This window comes from Geospiza fortis, unplaced genomic scaffold (genome assembly GCF_000277835.1).
Source record: "Geospiza fortis unplaced genomic scaffold, GeoFor_1.0 scaffold429, whole genome shotgun sequence".
Taxonomy (NCBI): domain Eukaryota; kingdom Metazoa; phylum Chordata; class Aves; order Passeriformes; family Thraupidae; genus Geospiza; species Geospiza fortis.
In genome coordinates, this window is record NW_005054411.1 from 1,498,492 (window position 1) to 1,505,570 (window position 7,079).

Genomic DNA, 7,079 nt, shown 5'->3' on the forward strand with positions numbered 1-7,079 from the left:
TGGTGTGTATTTGCAGTCAGGTCTTGCATTTCATCAAGAATTTTGCCAAACCAGACTCACTTTCCAAGCAAAGGTTTGATCAGCTGTTGAATGCAGAGCCATCCTTGCAGCCTTTTTTCATCCAAAACCATGGATAGGGATTTTTTTCTACTTTGATCTCACACTATGTTTTGTTTCAGGAATTGAAAATCAGGACTCATATTTGTGGCTGCCAAAATGGTGCACCAGATTTTTCAACTGCCCTTACAATAGAGGCATACAAAGAACAGGAAGTAAAAAGATCTGCTTTCCCTGCCTAATTTATTAATATTTTCACATTGCTTTTTGTAGGAACAAAATAATCAAAATGCATACATATATAGAGAGATCTGTCAAATAGATAGAGATAAGAGAGACTTTCATAAGCATATATAGATATCTACACTTTCATAAGCATGTAATACAATATACTATATTCCTTAAAGATGCAGCAGTTTTATGCCTCTTTTGTTTCCTTTACCTCTTTCTCAGTGCTATAATGCAATCCTGTGTCTGAGCACCAGACTTCAAATGAGAGATCTATTCAAAACATGCACAGACAAAATAAGTGGTTTCCTTAGTAATGGAAACTATGTGAAAGCCTCTGAAACAACTCCTCCTCCAGTAAGTCACGGTGTACATGATCCTTTCTACTCCCAGCTTATTGATTTAAAGATAGCTTTACATTTAAATAAAAATATTTAATGTGTACAGTTTTTGGAAGTGAAACTAGAGATGAGAGGGAAGACATTTACTACATTCCTAGTTACATTGTTTGGGTTTTAATCAGTATGGATGTTCTATGTTACAGTCACCTTTTAATTAATTTTCTAGATCTGCAAGTTGAAAAAAATGAAATTGTATAACTAAACTCTAAGGGCTTCACTTAGGTACCCATTACACTCCCATAGTTTAGTGTACTTTATTCAAATTAACATTAGGTAACCATATTCTGAGGACACACTGCACTTCATTGTGCTCTTTCTTGTCATCACCACGACAAATTCATGCTGTTAATGGCATGGGGAAATAACTGATACCTCTCTCAGTCTCACAGTAAAAGTAACTAAAAGCAAAATGACATTCTAGTTCTAATATTTAGCTTAGTGACTAAAGTTTTCTAAATCACCAGTACAGCTCTTGTGCAAATACTTATGAAAAGTAGAAATTTAGAATTTCTATTGTTTTCCACCCATTTTAATAGTAAACCACAATAAAATGCAACAAGAATAATTTTTTTAGTTTCATCAAAAAAGTTTAAAAATTCAAGTCTGAAGATCTGTCCTTGAGAAACACACACACTATATATCACATTTATTGCCACAAATGTGGCATTATCAGGGAAGATGGCTAAATTTAAAATAATTTTTTTACTTAGAGAAGGAGGCTCCTTTTCACTGATCACATACTATTTGCCAAACCACAGCATCAACAGAAAAAGTAAAAACCTGTTTCAGATAAAATATCAATTAATGTTCCATAGAAAGGCAAAAAGATATGAGCAAAGAAAAGGAAAATGGCTTCTCTCTAAGGAGAGAAATTTCCAGACCTATCACCATCCAATTACAACAAACTGACAGCAGGGTGGAAATTCTAGGCCTTACATTCAAATCATTATTGCCACTATTTTCTTCCTCAGCCTTAGAACAGATTAGCTCCAAGAGCTATGACACTGACTGCTATATTCCATGCACATTCTGGGTCCCACAAACGAGGATCACAAACAAGCAGATCCATCAGAAATCTACAAGGGTATCTCAGTCATAAAGATCCACCACAGAGAAGATCGCAGTTAGTTATATCCAATTAACGAAGGCTACAAAACCTGAGATGTCACCACAAGACATAAACTTTGTGAGATGAAATCAATTTTTAAACATATACACTGAGCTTGAAAATTGCTTTACAGATATTTCATCAGCCTTATCCAGCTGCATATAAAGATTCTCTAGCTGCTTTTTACTACTGTGTCTTCATTAAGAATGCCATGTGATGCAGCAAGGTTGTGGTTGCTATGTGTGACTCACTTCCAGCCTTCTGCAGATACTGGTATGCCAGGGATTCTTGCCTATTAGAATAGGGTCAAGGATGAAAATTAGAACTCAGATATCCCCCTGTGTTGGACCTAGTAGGGATAAAACTTGTTAAGATTTTCAGACCTCAAGCCACTCCTGCAGAAGGCTGACTATGGCTCTGGGACCTATAATGAGGAAAGAGACTATAGCTTTTGCCTGGGATGTCATACTTTTTGTTTCCTAGAAAACAGTTGCTACATGAACAGGCAAGTTTTCTGGAATAGGAAATATCTCCTTGATCACCAAGATCATCTCCTCACCCCTGATTTCATTCAACCCCATCACACATGACTGAATTTGCCTGTACTATAAGGCTCTTTACTATGCAGTTCCAGATTTTGCCAAGTCATATAGCACCTACTACCTACATAACATTTAAAGAAGTAACTGGGGCTTTGTGCATAAGTAAATTTTTCCTTATGTGAAAATTCTTTACAGATTTGTTTCCATCTGCTTTTGCTCTATTGTATCAACACTAACTCTCAGATCTGATAAAAGAAATTTCATAGCAGGTTAAGTAATCTGATACAGCATTTTTCATTATGAAGCGCAACTCTAGAAATTTGAATTCATTGTTGGCAACAAGCCTTTCATCTTCAAAAAAGACAAAGAACAAGAGCCAGAAATGTTTCTTCTGTTTATCACTGAAAAAAAATTATTCCATTTTGGAGAGATACATATCAATAAAAATTAGTCTGGATGGGAGCATAGCCCTTTTAGGAAAACATCAATAGTCTTGCCATGATAATGCAAGGTTGTCAAATGCACATGACAATGTCAGATTGATAACATTGGACTGAAAATGCTGGCAGAACAGGGTTACATGAAGTGGTGGTCTTCCAGGCAAATCATACAATGACAACCAGCTATAATTTGTAAGTCAGTTAATTTATTAATTGACACCACAGCACAGATTTCTTTGAAACTGACCTTCACTCAGAAAAAAATACTCCACAACCCACATGGAAGATATAAAAAGGCGTGCTTTACAGAACTGGTGAGAATTAATCTGTCAAACAAAACCCCACCAGCTCACCTCTTTTTTACTCAATGGGCTACAAGAAGAATGAGCCTCCTCCTTGTAGTCATGGTGCCTCAGAAACCAAGATAGGAGCACATGTAGTTATAAGTGATAAAGCTGTTCCAAAAGTGTTGTCTCTTTTACTCATGGCCATAATCTGTATGAATACACACTTAAAAAAATAATTTCCAATTTCTGATATAAAGTGTATCATCTTAGAATTTAAATCAAATAGTTGTGGTATTTTTACTGTAACTGCACAGTATTTATCACAGTTTTTAACTACACTTGCTGCATTCTAAACAGAGCTGTGTTCTCAAAGACTGAAAACACTAGAAATGGCCATGGGTAATCCTGAACCAGCAAAAAAGGATATGGAGGCCTAGGGATGCTCTGCCTTTCTACATAATGAAAAAAGGAAAAAGTTTTGAAATCATCTTCCAATTTTGAGAAAAATGTAGACACAGAATCATTGTATTTAAATAACTAAGGGATTTATGGATTGTGTTTATTGTCCATTAAAACAAATAATTACTTAGTTTATTTAATGTGAACTCAGTAATCAGATAAAATGTATGCTAAATAAATTGCTGGAGTTAGTCTGCATTAATTTCATTGTCTCTCTATCAGTCTGAGAGAAGTTTTTTCTATCCTGTAACCTATTAAGCTATATATATGATTTTCATAAAATTGATTACATTGCTATTTTAAAACCATTAAGCATCACAGTGAAATCAGCAGAAAAATATCTTAATGAACTTTAATAATGATAATTGTTTTGGTTATAAAAGATACTTTTCTCCTGCAGATAGTTTTAAAAAATATTCTTTAGCATTACCTAAATAATAAAATTCAATTACTTCACTTTTTTTTACAAAACAGAATTTTAGTGTGATTTAATAACATTTTAACTAATATGTAAATGTATGCCTATCAAGGAAGTACTTTAATTGCATATATAGTCTATCATAAGAACTCACTTTCTTTATGCAAGTATACTTTAGTTGATTTAATTATCTAGCCCTCTAATTACACAGTCCATACCAATCAACCAAAATGAAGCACTTCTCTAATCTTAATTTCACATGTCAAATCACTGAATATGTTTTTGCATGATTCTCATGTTAATTAGAAAGCCAAATTTTGAATGAATGAAAGCAAGTTCATGAGGAGGCTAGGGGCAAAACCCAAGAAGGATTTCACACAGGGCAATGCTAGTCCCTATCTATTTACCTTTCTCCAGATCATCTGTTTCTCCACTGGATGAGATAGGAGTTTTAGTTGCTTTAGTTGTTTTTAAAAGAACATTTCCAACTTTGTCCAAATTTTTTGAAATATTCTTTTCTCTTACTGCCCCCACAATCCCATCCCTCTAGCACAGGTTAATATCTTTTGCGGGGGCGAGGTAGGAGAGGGCTGAGATCAGGAAGGATTTCCATTTTTTTGTGGGAGCTACCGTGGCAAGAGGTCTTACTCTTCTGGCTTTGGGTTGTGCTTACTTAAAACATCCTGAGCATTATCCCATCCAACACAGGACATTATGTTGTGCAGCAGGGAAAGCTTGTAGGCTGACTTGGAAGTTTAAAATGGCTTGAATTTGCAGCTCATGGTGGTGAACATCACATACATCAGAGACTCCAAGAGCCACCTCGTGGGGCAAAGGAGAAACAAGGTTTCACCAGTGAGCCCTGAGGCTACAGAACAATGATGTGACATCTTTCTGATCTGAGTTTTCCCTGTCCCAACCTCAGGCAAGAAGACCTGAAAGGTAACCAAAGATGGATTTGCCCAAACTTTTTCATAATAACTCTTTAGGTCACATTAGAAAAAATTTGAATATCCATAACAAAGAATGAGAGAAAATAAAAAGACCACGTGGCCTTTCCCTGGCCTAGAGTATCTCACCTATTTGCAGCTAATCAGTCACATAAATGCTATTATTTCATCTATGAAACAGTCCCACTCAGTTGGATGAGCGAAAAATGAACAGCACACATCTTTGAAAAAATTTAACTCTTTGTTCACTGTAGCTAGCTTAAGTGCAGTATTCAAAAATTTGAGGCAGAAGGAAAAGACTACTTAAATATAGTCACAATGTAGGTACCAGTGAGCCTAACAGGAGTAGTTTTGTAAAATTTGCCCTAACCAATTATAACAACCTGAAATTTATTCAGAATGGTGGCATTCATTTAATTCAATTTTCATAAAAAGTGATTTTATTAAGAATAAAATTATTTTCTTACTAAATAAAAACAAAAATAATGCAGTCCAAGATCTGATCCAAAGTGAATTAAGATGTGACTCAGTATTCATAAATTAGCAACTATTTTATTGTAAAATTTTGGTGCTATTGCTGTAGCAAAAAGTACACTAATTCACACCATTTACTAATCTTCAGAAAATATTCATACTGTTATTAGACAAGAGCATGAGCCTTTCTTCAAAGCAGATGAGTGTGAAGTGAGAACCACATCTCACTTCAGTCCACTAGAGGGTGGCCTGACTTGCTCAGGGCTGTGGGACTGAACTCACGCAAGAGATCCAACATTTTCTTCTTTTTGACCTGTTGATAACCAATTCTTTGTGCTTCATTATTAATCATATCCTATTATAAAGTAATTTCTTTTATATAAACAGTATATATGATAAAAAACCTTTTCCTAACAACATTTGTGTCATTTATTGTTCTATATATTTAGGAGAAGGGGTGATGATAATCAGAAATTATTCTACAGTTTTTAAAACCTTCATAGCTTGTATGCCCTTTGGTCACAGACACAGAATAAACAGGGGAAAAATAAATCATTCACCAAAGAGGATGGCATAAAGAAAGAAGAAAGAAAGGGAAGGAAAATTCTGGGCATCCATTGTTTATATAATTGGATGGCCACAAAAGACAGACTCAAGCAGTGAGAGATTGAGAAAAACTGACTTCTTATTTAACCAACCCCTTTCAGAGTTCATTTAAAAATTTTATTTCTCAGGAAGATGTATTAATGCTCTTACTTTCTACTGATAAGCACAGGTAGTAAAATGCAATATTTGACAAAATTTGGAAGAGGAAGAATATGTAAAATATTTTCCTATCTTAAGCTTAAAAAAAACCAAAAAAGGCACCAAAACTGGGAGCAAGGCACAGCACATTTTTCCTGAACGGTTTCATCACACAGTATCCTCTGAACTACAGCAGCCTTTGCAGAACTTCAGTGATCTCTAATAAGTTGTTCTGAGTACAGATAACAGCCCTTAAAGGGAAAAAAAATAAAAAATAAAAAAGGGGGTGGGGGTAGAAAATGTGGACCTCCCAATCTGTTGTGTACAGACAGAAAGCATGCCCCGTAGCTCCCAGAGATCGGAGGAGCTATCTGGGCGCGTTCACGGGCTGGTGCGGTGCTCCCGTCCCCGAGCCGCAGCGGTGTCACGTACCAGACATCTTCCCACGGCCACGCAGCCGCGCACTGCGCGCATCTGGGCGCGCCAGCACCGCTCCTCCGGGGAGCGCGGCTCCGCTATTAATGACCGCTCAGCAGCAGCACCGTGTCAGTGTGACAGCCCAGCGCCTGAGCCGTGCACCGCTAACCACCATGGAAACAAGGAGAAATAAGAGCAGCTAGCGAGCTGCTCTCTCCCCCGCCTTTCTCTCTCCGCTGGATTGCGAGCCTCAGACAGCCAGGCAGCAACAGCGCCTGGCAAACGCAAGGGATCTCAGCTGGCAGCACGGAGAGTCTCTCATGTTGTAGGATATCAATAGATACATCTCTGTATTATAGACTGTTAGACACACGCATGCACCCCGACTCACACCCACACGTACATGTGTGCTCGTCTATACCGACTCTGGCTTTAATACAAGTATATCGCTACCTGAACTAAGGATTCAAAATTACTGAGATGCAAGAACTCCTCCAGCTCTGAAACTACTCTTATTATAGGGTAAGTTCCTCTTTATTTTCAATTTTATTCTG

The 7,079-nt window shown here is 36.8% G+C and overlaps 2 protein-coding genes across 2 annotated transcripts in view; one reads left to right on the top strand and one right to left on the bottom strand.

Annotated features, from left to right (window-relative positions):
- Positions 1-7,079, bottom strand: part of IMMP2L (inner mitochondrial membrane peptidase subunit 2) — a 398,309-nt gene that overhangs the window by 206,461 nt on the left and 184,769 nt on the right. The gene's annotated exons all lie outside the window — the stretch shown is intronic.
- LRRN3 (leucine rich repeat neuronal 3) overlaps positions 6,481-7,079 on the top strand; it is a 32,387-nt gene continuing 31,788 nt past the window's right edge. Inside the window, 1 exon segment of the mRNA XM_014309196.2 lies at positions 6,481-7,047. The gene's annotated coding sequence lies outside the window, so the exon portion shown is untranslated.